This window comes from Neoarius graeffei, chromosome 27 (genome assembly GCF_027579695.1).
Source record: "Neoarius graeffei isolate fNeoGra1 chromosome 27, fNeoGra1.pri, whole genome shotgun sequence".
NCBI lineage: Eukaryota > Metazoa > Chordata > Actinopteri > Siluriformes > Ariidae > Neoarius > Neoarius graeffei.
In genome coordinates, this window is record NC_083595.1 from 23,019,982 (window position 1) to 23,035,383 (window position 15,402).

The window sequence follows — 15,402 nt, forward strand, 5'->3', positions numbered from 1 at the left end:
ATTTTTTATATTTTGATGAATTCCCTGATGACTGGAAGTGTTTTTATCCCTCTTTAAGTGTGTACATGAATCACATTGCATTATGGTATTATGAACTTTTTATAATAATAATAATAATAATAATAATAATAATAATAAGTTGCATTTATATAGCGCCTTTCTCAAACTCAAGGTTGAAATATTATATAATAATAAAATATAATAATAAAATCTGTTTTAAAAATTAGCATAGTAGATTCCAAACATTATTTACTGTATGGTTTATTTAGTATATGATGCATTGTAGGAATGTGTGTATACACTCACCGGCCACTTTATTAGGTATACCCATACAGCAAGTGTATAGACATATTTGTAGACATATTTTATGCTGTTATCTAATCAGCTAATCCCTTGACAGGAGCACAATGTGTAAAATCATGCAGATACAAATCAAGAGCTTCAGTTTATGTTACCTTCAAACATTAGAATGGGGAAAAATTGTGATCTCTGTGACTTTCACTGTGGCATGGGTGTTGGTGCCAGACGGACTGGTTTGAGTATTTCAGAAACTGCTGATCTCCTGGGGTTTTCACAAACAACAGTTGACAAAGTTGACAAAGAATGGTGCAAAAAACAACAACATTGCATGACTGACAGTTCTGTGGGCGGAAATGTCTTGTTCATAAGAGAGCTCAGAGTAAAATGGCCAGATTGTTTCGAGCTACCAGGAAGGATATAAAAACTCTTGACAACCATGGTGAACAGAAAAGCATCTTAGCATGCAACAGCAGAAGACCACATTGGGTTGCACTCCTCCCAGCCAAGAACAGTCTTAGAATGAGACTAGAGTTTTAATCTTAGAATCAAGAACAAGTTCCTTTTAAAGTGACCAGTGAGTGTATATTGGTACTAAAAGCCATGTTTTGCTGTTAAATGCATTCACATTTATATATAGGCTGTTTCACAATCATTGTTGTCTTTTTGAGTAACACCAACTAACTCCTGCAACTCGGCCAGTACATACATATATGCTGGAGTTTCTTAGATCTTATTTTACAGAGACACACCAGCCCTACCTACAGCAGTAATATCTCTTAAAAGTTCTTATAAATATGTTTGTAAGAGTCAAATACAGGCTCAGTTTTGACCATGTGGTCATTTCATTTAATTCTACTTTAAATATTACACTTAGAGGCTCCAGTTTGCCTGCGACCCTGTAGAACAGGATAAGCGGCTACAGATAATGGATGGATGGATATTACAGTTAGATTTTACTAATTAAATTCAGAATTGCATTTTTTTTTAGCACTAACTAGGTTTTACTTGGGGGATGTATACTTTTGCTCACAGTAGAAAGATTGTCACAGTAGAAAGATTGTCTCAGAGTGTCACTGGATGTTATTGGTGACGCATCTTTTATCAGCTGATGTTTCCGAACACAGTAGTCCACAGAAGTAACACAGGGACCCAGAGATTGCACGTCTCAGAAAGTTTCTGACAAAACTTAGACAAGAGTAATGCTGAGAGTAACAACATCATTTAATGTGTTTTTCTTTCTCTTATGGTGCATTTTTCTTGTTGAGTTTGTGTTGTGCTTTCTCTTACATATGAGCTTTTTCAACATAGCAACATTAAACATGAATTATGCTAGAGATGTTCAAAAGAGAGCACAACTATTTGAGCTTGTAAAACAAAAACACATATGTATTGTTTGTACAGGAAACTCATACAGATGAGAGAAATGTTGTTGATTGGTTTAGAGAGTGGGATGGAAAAATCTTTTTCAGTCATAAATCCTCTTTAAATGGGGGTGTGGCTATACTCGTCTCTAGAGGTTGGGTTCCATTACCTTTTTCAGTTGATAACATTATAGCTGGGCATCTTTTGAAAGTCTGAGCTACTTTTGAACATTGTGCTTTTGTTTTTTTTATATGCTCCTTCATCTGGGATGGAAAGAATGCTTTTAAAAAAAATTATGTGAAGTTTTAAGTGATTGTAGTAGAGATGATTATTTAATTGTAACAGGGGATTTCAATTGCACAGAGCTAAATACAGATAGAAATAATCCAGAACCACATATTGCTTCAAGGAGGAGACTTGTGGAATTGATTAAGAAGCATGAACTTGCTGAAACCTGGTGTCATTTTAATCATCATAGACAATATACATGGGCTCATGCAAGAGATTATTTGATTTCTCTAGCACGATTTGATAGATTTTATTGTTTTAAGCATCAGCTAAACATCTTTAGGAACTGTACTATCACTCCTGTTTCTTTTTCTGATCATAGTATGTTTCAGTGTAGTGTAGGCATGAGGCTTATTAAGCCAAGAAGTGCATATTGGCACTTTAACACTACTTTGTTGAGTGATGCGAATTTCAGAATTTTCCATCTCTCCAGCACTGGTGGGATTTTGGAAACGTGCAAATAAAACAGTTATGTCAACAACATACTTTCAGCATTACAAAAGAAATAACCCGATCGATGAAAAATCTTGAGATAGAAATAATGGAACTCCAACATTTGGCAGAAACCACAGGAAATCGAGGCCATAATGAGGAATTCAAAGCTTTAAAAAAAAAAAGTTGCATTGGCTGATTTGGTGAGTTTGAAGGCACAGGCTGCTCTGGTGAGATCACTATTTTAGAGTGCAACTGAGATGGATGCTCCATCCTGTTTCTTTTTTAGTCAAGAGCAAAAAAATTTACAGAGATGCTGTATACATGTACAGTGGTGCTTGAAAGTTTGTGAACCCTTTAGAATTTTCTATATTTCTGCATAAATATGACCGAAAACATCATCAGATTTTCACACAAGTCCTAAAAGTAGATAAAGAGAACCCAGTTAAACAAATGAGACAACAATATTATTCTTGGTCATTTATTCATTGAGGAAAATGATCCAATATTACATATCTGTGAGTGGCAAAAGTATGTGAACCTTTGCTTTCAGTATCTGGTGTGACCCCCTTGTGCAGCAATAATTGAAACTAAATGTTTCCGGTAACTGTTGATCAGTCCTGCACACTGGCTTGGAGGAATTTTAGCCCATTCCTCCATACAGAACAGCTTCAACTCTGGGATGTTGGTGGGTTTCCTCACATGAACTGCTCACTTCGGGTCCTTCCACAACATTTTGATTGGATTAAGGTCAGGACTTTGACTTGGTCATTCGAAAACATTAACTTTATTCTTCTTTAACCATTCTTTGGTAGAACGACTTGTGTGCTTAGGGTCGTTGTCTTGCTGCATGACCCACCTTCTCTTGAGATTCAGTTCATGGACAGATGTCCTGACATTTTCCTTTAGAATTCGCTGGTATAATTCAGAATTCATTGTTCCATTAATGATGGCAAGCCGTCCTGGCCCAGATGCAGCAAAACAGGCCCAAACCATGATACTACCACCACCATGTTTCACAGATGGGATAAGGTTCTTATGCTGGAATGCAGTGTTTTCCTTTCTCCAAACATAACGCTTCTCATTTAAACCAAAAAGTTCTATTTTGGTCTCATCTGTCCACAAAACATTTTTCCAATAGCCTTCTTGCTTGTCCACATGATCTTTAGCAAACTGCAGACGAGCAGCAATGTTCTTTTTGGAGAGCGGTGGCTTTCTCCTTGCAACCCTGCCAAGCACACCATTGTTGTTCAGTGTTTTCCTGATGGTGGACTCATGAACATTAACATTAGCCAATGTGAGAGAGGCCTTCAGTTGCTTAGAAGTTGCCCTGGGGTCCTTTGTGACCTCGCCGACTATTACATGCCTTGCTCTTAGAGTGATCTTTGTTGGTCAACCACTCCTGGGGAGGGTAACAACGGTCTTGAATTTCCTCCATTTGTACACAATCTGTCTGACTGTGGATTGGTGGAGTCCAAACTCTTTAGAGATGGTTTTGTAACCTTTTCCAGCCTGATCAGCATCAACAACACTTTTTCTGAGGTCCTCAGAAATCTCCTTTGTTCGTGCCATGATACACTTCCACAAACATGTGTTGTGAAGATCAGACTTTGATAGATCCCTGTTCTTTAAATAAAACAGGGTGCCCACTCACACCTGATTGTCATCCCACTGATTGAAAACACCTGACTCTAATTTCACCTTCAAATTAACTGCTAATCCTAGAGGTTCACATACTTTTGCCACTCACAGATATGTAATATTGGATCATTTTCCTCAATAAATAAATGACCAAGTATAATATATTTTGTCTCATTTGCTTAACTGGGTTCTCTTTATCTACTTTTAGGACTTGTGTGAAAATCTGATGATGTTTTCGGTCATATTTATGCAGAAATATAGAAAATTCTAAAGGGTTCACAAACTTTCAAGCACCACTGTATTATCATCACAATCTGGGGAATTGCTTCCAGAGCCTGCTGAGATTTGGAAACATGCAGTCAGCTTTTAGGCTAACCTGTATATCTCTGAATACAATCAGGAGCTGGATATTGAAAATGTTTTCTTTGATGGGCTTCCTAAAATTTCTAAGAAAAGTGCAGAGGAATTAGAATAGCTACTGTCATTGGAAGAGCTCAGTGCTGCTCTTAAGACCATGGAGAGTGGAAAATCATCTGGTATTGATGGGCTTTCTGGAGCATTTTTTTAAAGACATTCTGGGCAGTGATTGGCGATTATCTGCTAGAAGTTTTAAATAACAGCCTAACTAATGCTCAATTGCCATTGAGTTGTAGGAGAGCTGTTCTAACTCTACTTCCCAAAAAAGGTGATCACCATGAGATCAAGAATTGGAGACCTGTGGCACTCTGTGGTGTTGTGGTATGAAGATTTTTTTTCAAAAGCACTGGCTATCAGATTGAGGAATATGATGGATCAAGTGGTCCATTCAGATCAAACATACTGTGTTCCAGGCAGGTCAATCTTTGACAACATTGTTTTAATTTGAGATATTTTGGAAATCTCAAGATAATTGGGTTGAGATACTGGTCTGATTTTTCTAGATCAGGAAAAAGCCTTTGACTGGGTTGAAAATTAATATTTATAGAATACTTTAACAGCTTTTGGTTTCATCCCAGGTTTTGTAGCTAAGATCAGGGTTTTGTATTGTAATGATGAAAGTATCCTTCAGTTTAACGGTGGTTTATGCTGTCCTTTTGAAGCTCAGAGGGGAATTAGACAAGGTTGCTCTCTTTCTGGTACTGTATGTTATACTCATTGGCAATAGAGTCCATGTTGCATAAGTTGAGAAAACGTTATTTCTGGTTTAACTATACCTCTTTGTGGGTCAAAGTTTCTATTATCTGCTTATGTTGATGATCTTGTTATCTTTGTGAAAAATCAAGAAGATGTTAATGTTTTAACTGATACAGTCACAGATTTTGGGAAGATATCTTCAGTAAAGGTTAATTGGAATAAAAGTGAAGCACTGTTATGTGGAAAATGGGAAGGCAGGACTCTAAAATTATCTCAAGGACTAAAATGACGTAGGAATGGACTTAAGTATTTGGGGGGGGGTTGGGGGGGTGATGATCAAACAGAATTAAAGAACTGGGAAGGGGTCCTGGAAAAGATGAAAGGGAATGTCACTCGATGGTCTTGGTTACTGCCTCACATGTCCTTTAGAGGGCTGTGGCAGCGGGGGCGTGGTCAAGCATCGGTCTGTGGCCAGAGGACGGAGTCAGGGAAGGTAAATGGCAGAATCACTGCACCTGATGTCTGTTAATCTGTGTTTGTGTGTCTTCCCCAGTGACCGCGCCCTATAAAGAGGAGAGGGAGAGCAGAGGAAGGGAGCTCTCTCCCCAACCAGGTGACTTGTGTGTGTGTGCATGGCTGGGGGAATAATGTTACACTGAAAAGTAGAAAATAAAGAGTTTTTTTGGAACTCAGTTCTGGCCTGCCATACTTCTGTGCTCCACCCACCCGCTCGCATACTACAGTGGTGCTGAAACCCAGGAGTTGGAGCACAGAGGAGAACAGCCCCATGGAGTCCTCCCCCTTCATGGACCTGATCCATGCCCTCGCCATGGCCCAACAGAGCCAGCACCAGGCGCTGATTGCCCTCCGAAAGGAGCAAGAGCAAAGGCTTGAGGCCCTGGTGCTGGCACAACAGGAAGATCATCAGGCGTTCTGGCACCTCCTCGCATCGGTGGGGTCCACCACCTCCACCGCCGCGGGCCCTTCCCACCTCACCCTAATGAAGATGGGGCCGCATGACGACCCCGAGGCCTTCCTAGCGCTCTTTGAGCAAGCAGCAGAGGCCTGGGGCTGGCCGGTAGAACAGTGCGTGGCATGCCTCCTCCCCCTGATAACGGGCGAGGCGCAGCTGGCCAAGCTACAGCTCCCTGCCGATAGCTGGCTGGTCTATGCAGACCTGCACCGGGCCATCCTCCAGCGTGTGGGGCGCACCCCTGAACAACAACGCCAGCGCTTCTCTGCTCTGCGCCTAGAGGAGGTCGGCTGGCCATTCACATTTGGCCAGCAACTCCGGGACGCCTGCCGGCGGTGGCTGAGGGCTGACAACCGCGACGCCGAAGGAATCGTCAATCTGGTAGTACTGGAGCAGTTAATCGCCTGGCTGCCCAAGGGGACCGCAGAGTGGGTCCAGTGCCATCGCCCGGTGTCGCTGGATCAGGCCATCGAGCTGGCAGAGGACCATTTGGCGGCTGTTCCAATGGCTGTTCTCCTCTCTCTCTCTCTCTCCCCCTCCCCTTCTGTTCCTTGTCCTCACCCCGTTCCCCCACCGCAGAGGTGGGGGCCTGCTCCACCCCAGCCGGCCTGCCGCACCCGCGGTGCCCTATCATTTCCCGCTTCTGTGTCTGTCTCCCCCCCCTCAGGTGAGTGAGCCCCAGAGTGCCAGTGCAGAGAGAGAACCTGGGCCGGTTTGCTGGCGCTGCGGGGAGCCGGGGCACTTCCAGCATCAGTGCTCGGCAATGGAGGTGGGCGCGGTGGTCCAGATCCCCGACATGCCAGGAACCGCCCTTGATAGGGCCAGAGCGTATCGCATACTGGTGAGTGTCCAAGGGGATGCGTATCAGGCTTTGGTGGACTCCGGCTGTAATCAGACCTCAATCCACCCAAGCCTGGTGCAAGACAAGGCACTGGGGGGAGCACAATTGGTGAAGGTGTTGTGTGTGCACAGGGGTGTTCACAACTACCCTTTAGTGTCAGTCCACATTCTATTTCGAGGGGAGAAATCTAGTGTAAAGGCGGCGGTTAATCCTCGCCTTACCCGCTCGATAATTTTGGGGACTGATTGGCTGGGATTTTGGGAATTAATGACTTATTTAGTGAAGAGTGGGTCCTGCCGTAGTTCAGCAGGGGGAGGTCCCGGTGTGGCATTGGTGGGAGCAGCTGTCACAGAGCCGTCTACACCATCTCCGTGTCAGAGTGAGGAGCTGCTGGCTCCTCCTCCCTCTCTCGGGGAATCCCTCGTGGACTTCCTGTTAGAGCAGTCGAGAGACGAGACTCTGTGGCATGCGTTTGACCAAGTGAGAGTAATCGATGGTCAAACGCTCCAGCCAAACGCCACCCCGTCCTTCCCCTATTTCTCTATTATGAAGGATAGGTTATACTGAGTGACGCAGGACACTCAGACTAAGAAGCCGATTACGCAACTTTTGATTCCAAAGAGCCGCCGGGAATTGGTATTCCAGGCGGCTCACTTTAATCCCATGGCTGGACATTTAGGGCAGGATAAGACACTAGCCCGAATAATAGCCCAGTTCTATTGGCCAGGGATTCGCGGCGATGTCCGTAGGTGGTATACGGCGTGTCGCGAATGCCAGTTAGTAAATCCAGCGGCGATTCCAAAAGTGCCTTTGTGCCCTCTGCCATTAATCGAGACCCCGTTCGAAAGAATTGGGATGGATCTCGTCAGGCCATTAGATTGGTCAACACGAGGGTATCGCTTTATTTTAGTCCTGGTGGACTATGCAACGCGATACCAGGAAGCAGTGCCTCTTCGCAATATCTCAGCACGTAGTATTGCAGAAGCACTCTTCCATGTCATCTCCCGAGTTGGAATCCCCAAAGAGATTCTGACTGATCAAAGCACTTCGTTTCTGTCACGCACACTGCGCGAACTGTATGGGTCACTGGGGAAGACACACAAACACAGACTAAAAGACATCAGGTGCAGTGATTCTGCCACTTACCTTCCCTGACTCTGCCCTCCGGTCACAGACTGCCGCTTGATCACACCCCCGCTGCCACAAGGGCATATTCTAATCTGTGACAATTTGGTGGCATTCTCACTGTGTCATCACCTAATGGTTTTCAATCCTCCACAAGGTTTACTTTCTAATATCCACACTGAAATGGTGAATTGGATTCCTCAAGGCATGTTGTTTTTACCAAAGGATGAGGGAGGTTGAGGACTTGTGCATCTGGTCAGTTGAGTCGCAGCTTTCCGCCTTCAGTTTCTTCAAAGATGGCTTATAGGACCAGCACATCTACTGTGGAGACCTGTGGCCTATAATATATTGCAAAGGCTGGGAGGATTAAAGTTAGATCTTTCTCTTTTCTTAATGGACCCCAAGACTGCCTTTCAAGAATCTGCCATCTTTTTATTGTGGACTTTTTAAGGTGCTATGTTTATATAAAATACAAAGATGTGAATTTTTTATGTGTGTACCTTTGTTGTTGAAAAAACCCTTGACAAATGGGGGGAGCTTGATCTATCAAGGGAGTTAGATCTACCATTGAACAACATTCTGGAAAGCAATGGACTTAAAACACTGGGGGACCTGGTGTCTTCAGCAGGGCCTAAACTTGAAAAAGTGGAGCCCATGGCCACTGCTTTAAACATGAGTTCAACATGAGTTGTGGCACAATTGTTAAATAAATGGAAGGGGGTCTTAACAAAGAAAGAGTGGGACATACTGCAATCACTCACTGATGTGAATGGTGGGTTTCTGTTTCCAAAGTTGATTCTCATACCGGGGCGGCACGGTGGTGTAGTGGTTAGCGCTGTCGCCTCACAGCAAGAAGGTCCTGGGTTTGAGCCCCATGGCCAGCGAAGGCCTTTCTGTGTGGAGTTTGCATGTTCTCCCTGTGTCCACGTGGGTTTCCTCCGGGTGCTCCGGTTTCCCCCACAGTCCAAAGACATGCAGCTTAGGTTAACTGGTGACTCTAAATTGACCGTAGGTGTGAATGTGAGTGTGAATGGTTGTCTGTGTCAGCCCTGTGATGACCTGGTGACTTGTCCAGGGTGTACCCCGCCTTTCGCCCGTAGTCAGCTGGGATAGGCTCCAGCTTGCCTGCGACCCTGTAGAACAGGATAAAGCGGCTAGAGATAATGAGATGAGATGAGAGATTCTCATACCATTGTTTGATGGGTGTGTGGGACCTTTGTTGAATGTAACTTGTTTTGAGAAAATGTATCTAGATAGCAACTGCTTTAAATATGAGGTAAACTTATGGTAAAGGCTTTTATAAAGTTTGTGTTAAGGTGTTAAACAAATCAAAACTTAATGCAAGAGTTGATACACCATGATGTGCCAAGCTTGGGCTAGATGAGAGTGTCTAACCCAATTGAAGAGCTTTCTACAAACCACCGTTAACAAAGAAATATGGGGATTTGCAGTGGAAAATTGTACATGGTGTCATATCTGTTAATTCTTTTGTTTCAGTGTTAAATCCTGTGGCTGATAATAAATGTCCTGGCTGTTCTGAAAGAGAGACAGTCTTTCATTGTTTTATAGAATGTCATAGGCTTAATTTGGCTGGCACAATGGTGTAGTGGTTAGCACTGTTGCCTCACAGCAAGAAGGTTCTGGGTTTGAGCCCAGTGGCCGATGGGGGCTTTTCTGTGTGGAGTTTGCATGTTCTCCCCATGTCTGTGTGGGTTTCCTCCGGGTGCTCCATTTTCTTCCATAGTCCAAAGACATGCAGGTTAGACTAATTGGTGGCTCTAAATTGACCATGAGTGTGAATAGTTGTTCATTTCTATGTGTCAGCCCTGTGATGACCTGGTGACTTGTCCAGGATGTATCCTGCCTCTTGCCCCTGGTCAGCTGGGATAGGCTCCAGCTTGCCCACGACCCTACACAAGATAAGTGGTTACGGATAATGGATGGGTGGATAGGCATAATTCACCGTTCCATCTGTTGGAATGTATTTTTACACATTTTGGATTTGCTTTTACAAAGCATGTTTTTATTTTCGGAGTTAAGTACACTCAGAAGTGCAAATCTTGCTGTCAGTTATTAAACTTTATACTGGGGAAAGCAAAGATGGCAATTTAGGTTAGCAGGAGAAATATAGTCGAGGATGCCTCTGATTAAGATTCAGTGTGTGTGTTTAAAAGGTTGGTGAAGTCTAGACTTGTTAGTCAGGTCAGTCACATGGCTGTGGTAGGGTTAGTCACCCAGCCCAACTGCTACTGGTAAACATGTAATCCAGTACTACCTGTCCATGGTCAGGTGACTGGTGTCTAAACTGGCTCAACTCACCTGATTGCTTGCACTCTGGGTGGGTGGGTAGACACCCTGTAGAACTAAAAACAATATCTACAAAGGGTGGAAGAGTTCCTTGTGAGTCACCGGCCATCTACCAAACTGCAACTCTCCTGTGCCTCCATCATCTTGACTCATGTCTTGCCACGGAATTAAGGTGCTGGACCATGCACCCAGGACCGTATAACCCTGCACACACTGTCTTATGAACAAAATGCTCAGTTATTTGGCTATGGATGCTACCGTGTACAGGGTAACTGACATGCCACTTCCCTTGGCAGCTGCGAAAAATAGGCATAGACCAGGAAGCTTTACTATGAAATTTGCTACTTGGAATGTGCATACCTTGATGGACTCAGATACTAGGCCTGAGTGATGCACAGCACTGGTTGGACACGAACTTAAGAGATTAGACATCGATGTTGCAGCTTTACAAGAAACCAGACTTCCAGATGAGGGGCAGATCAAGGAGGTGGGACCTGTCTACACTTTTTTTTCTGGAAAGGTTTATCCCGAGATGATAAACACATCCATGGAGTCAGACTAGCCATCAAAATAAATCTCCTTGTACACCTCAAAGAGTTGCCAACTGGTTTGAGTGAGTGTATTATGACTGCTAGTCTCGAGCCCCAGAATGGTGATCATTTAACTATTGTCTGTGCTTATGCACCTACCTAGATGCATATGATACTGTGAAGGAAAACTTTTATGCTGCCCTCGATCAAGTAATTACCACTACACCCAACAGAGATTGTCTCCTGATACTTGGTGACTCTAATGCCCATGTTGGTTCTGATCATGCAACCTAAGCACCAATTGGACATACAGTGGCATGCAAAAGTTTGGGCACCCTTGCTGAAAATGTCTGTTACTGTGAATAGTTAAGTGAGCAGAAGATTAACTGATCACCAAAAGGCATAAAGGTAAAGATGAGACATTTCAGCATTTTATGCAAGATTTGTGTATTATTTTTGTTTTGTACAATTGGAGAGTGACAAAAGAAAAGGAACACCATGCAAAAATTTGGGCACCCTAATACATTTGAGTTCTCAGGTAACTTTTACCAAGGTTCCAGACCTTAATTAGCTTATTGAGCTGTGGCTTGTTCAAATTCTTCGTTAGGAAAGGTCAGATGATGCAGATTTCAAAGCTGTATAAATTCTCTGACTCCTCAAATTCGTCCTTAAAATCAACAGTCATGGGCTCCTCTAAGCAACTCCCTAGCATTCTGAATAATAAAATAATTGATGCTCACAAAGCAAGAGAAGGCTACAAGAACATAGCAAAGTGTTTTCAGGTAGCTGTTTCCTCAGATCATAATGTTATTAAGAAATGGCAGTTAACAGAAACAGTGGAGATCAAGGTGAGGTCTGGAAGATGAAGAAAAATTTCTGAAAGAACTGCTCGTTGGATTGCTAGAAAGGCAAATAAAAACCCCTGTTTGACTGCAAAAGACCTTCAGCAAGATTTAGCAGACCCTGGAGTGGTGGTGCACTGTTCTACTATGCAGCAACACCTGAACAAATATGACTGTAGGACTCCCTATGTGTGGGTGGAGCACAGAGGACGGCAGGACAGAGACCAGATTCCAAAATAGCGTTTTATTGCTAGACTTTTCAGCTAAACAATCATTCATTCAAACAGCCAGACAGACACACACAACCGGCGTCTGGTTCAGGGCAGAGCTCCCTCCGCTCTCACTCTCCCTCCTCATATAGGGCGCGGTCACTGGGAAGACACACAAACACGTTAACTGCTCTCAGGTGAAGTGATTCTGCCACTTACCTTCCCTGACTCCACCCTCCTGTCACAGACCGGCGCTTGACCACGCCCCCGCTGCCACATACCCCCACCTCCCGACTCAGGCCGGGCGCCCATCCGGCCTGCAGCCAACTCCCCCCCCCTTGACGGGAGAGGAAGTCCGCCACGACCATCTGCGCCCCCGGCCTGTGGACCACCTTGAAGTTGAAGGGTTGGAGTGCCAGATACCAACGGGTGATCCGCGCGTTGGCATCCTTCATGCGGTGGAGCCACTGGAGGGGCGCGTGGTCCGAACAGAGGGTGAAAGGGCGCCCCAGCAGGTAGTAACAGAGGGCGAGGACCACCCACTTGATCGCCAGGCACTCCTTCTCAATCGTGCTGTAGCGCCCCTCACGCACTGACAGCTTCCGACTGATGTAAAGGACCGGGCGGTCCTCCCCCTCCACCTGCTGGGACAAAACAGCCCCCAGCCCTCTGTCCGACGCATCCGTCTGTAACATAAAAGGGAGAGAGAAGTCAGGGGAGTGTAAAAGTGGCCCCCCACACAGTGCAGCCTTTACCTCAGAGAAAGCCCGCTGACACTGCTCCGTCCACTGGACCGGATCTGGCGCTCCCTTTTTAGTGAGGTCAGTCAGCGGGCTGGTGACATCCGAATAATTAGGTATAAACCTACGATAGTAGCCAGCCAGCCCCAGGAACTGTCTCACCCCCTTTTTGGTCTTGGGCCTCGGGCAGGCCGCAATCGCTGCTGTCTTATTAATTTGGGGACGCACCTGCCCGTTGCCCAAGTGGAAGCCCAGATACCGTACTTCCACCCGCCCAATCGCACACTTCTTTGGGTTGGCAGTGAGTCCCGCCTGCCTCAGCGACCTAAGGACGGCCCTCAGGTGTTGCAGGTGCCGCTGCCAGTCATTACTATAAATGATAATATCGTCCAAATACGCGGCCGCATAGGTGGCGTGGGGCCGGAGGACCCTGTCCATCAGCCACTGAAACGTAGCGGGCGCCCCAAACAGCCCAAACGGAAGTGTGATGAACTGGTGTAAGCCAAACGGTGTGGAAAAGGCCGTTTTCTCCCGGGATAATGGAGTCAAGGGGATCTGCCAATATCCCTTCATCAAATCCAGTGTCGAGTAAAAGCGAGCCGTGCCTAGTCGATCGAGCAGCTCATCAATACGAGGCATTGGGTATGCGTCGAATTTAGACACCGCATTGACTTTTCTATAGTCCACACAGAACCGGACCGAGCTGTCGGCCTTGGGAACCAAGACCACCGGGCTGCTCCAGTCACTGTGGGACTCCTCGACGATGCCCATTTCGAGCATGGCCTGAAGTTCTTCCCGAACCACTTTTTTTTTGTGTTCGGGTAGCCTGTAAGGGCGGCTACGCACTACCACCCCCGGGGGCGTCTCTATGTGGTGTTCTATGAGGTTAGTGCAACCGGGCAGGGGCGAGAACACGTCCGAAAACTCGGCCTGCAACTGGGCGACCTCCGTGAGTCGGGTCGGGGAGAGGTGGTCTCCACAGGGGACCGGAGAGGTACGTGATGCCAATGTCCCTTTTTGAACCTCTGGCCCCAGCTCCGCCTTCTCCGGAACTACCGACACCAACGCCACGGGGACCTCCTCGTTCCAGAGTTTCAGCAGATTGAGGTGGTAGATCTGTAGCGCCCCACCCCTGTCTGTTCGCCTCACCTCATAGTCGACGTCCCCGACTCGCCGTGTGACCTCAAAGGGCCCTTGCCACTTGGCGATCAATTTGGAGCTCGACGTGGGCAGCAGTACGAGTACTTTATCTCCCGGTGTGAACTCTCTAAGGCGCGTACCCTTGTTGTACAGGCGGGCTTGCCGTTCCTGGGCCTGCCGCAAATTCTCCTGAGTTAGGTGGGTGAGCGTGTGGAGCTTTGCGCGCAGGTCCATAACGTACTGAATTTCATTCTTACTTTGTGAAGGTCCCTCCTCCCAATTTTCCCGCAGCACGTCCAGGATGCCGCGCGGCTTACGCCCATATAATAATTCGAACGGGGAGAACCCCGTGGAGGCTTGGGGGACCTCTCGCACTGAGAACAGCAAGGGTTCGAGCCACTTATCCCAATTACGTGCGTCCTCACTTACGAATTTTTTAATAATATTTTTGAGGGTGCGGTTGAACCGTTCCACTAAACCGTCCATTTGTGGGTGATATACGCTGGTGCGGATCGGCTTAATCCCCAATAACCCATACAGTTCGCGCAGTGTTCGTGACATAAACGTAGTGCCTTGGTCAGTCAGAATCTCTTTCGGGATTCCAACTCGGGAGATGACGCGGAAGAGCGCCTCTGCAATACTACGTGCTGAGATATTGCACAGAGGCACTGCTTCCGGGTATCGCGTTGCATAGTCCACCAGAACTAATATAAAGCGGTACCCTCATGCTGACCGATCTAATGGCCCGACGAGATCCATCCCAATTCTCTCAAACGGGGTCTCGATTAACGGTAGAGGGCGCAAAGGCGCTTTTGGAATGGCCGCTGGGTTTACTAACTAGCATTCGCGGCATGCCGTACACCACCTACGGACATCGCCGCAAATCCCCGGCCAATAGAATCGGGCCATTATTTGGGCTAGTGTTTTATCCTGCCCCAAGTGTCCAGCCATGGGATTAAAGTGAACCGCCTGGAATACCAATTCCCGGCGGCTCTTTGGAATCAAAAGCTGCGTGACTCGCTCTTTAGTTTGAGTGTCCTGCGTCACTCGGTATAATCTATCCTTCAAAATTGCGAAGTAGGGGAAGGACAGGGTGGCGTTCGGCGGGAGCGTTTGACCATCGATTACTCTCACTTGGTCAAACGCATGCCGCAGAGTCTCGTCTCGCGACTGCTCTAATGGGAAATCCGCGAGGGATTCCCCAATAGAGAGAGGAGGAGCCGGCGGCTCCTCGCTCTGACGCGGAGATGACGTAGACGGCTCTGTGACAGCTGCTCCCGCCAAAGCGACACCGGGACCTCCCCCTGTCAAATGGCAGGACCCACTCTCTACTAGGCGCGTCATTAACCCCCGAAATCCCGGCCAATCCGTCCCCAAAATTAAAGAGTGGGTAAGGCGAGGATTAACCGCCGCCTTCACTATAAATTTTTCCCCTCTGAAAATAATGTGGACCGACACCAAAGGGTAGCTGTGAACATCCCCGTGCACACACAAAACCTTCACCCCTTGTGCTCCCCCCAGTGCCTCGTTTTGAACCAGGCTTTGGCAAATCGAGGTCT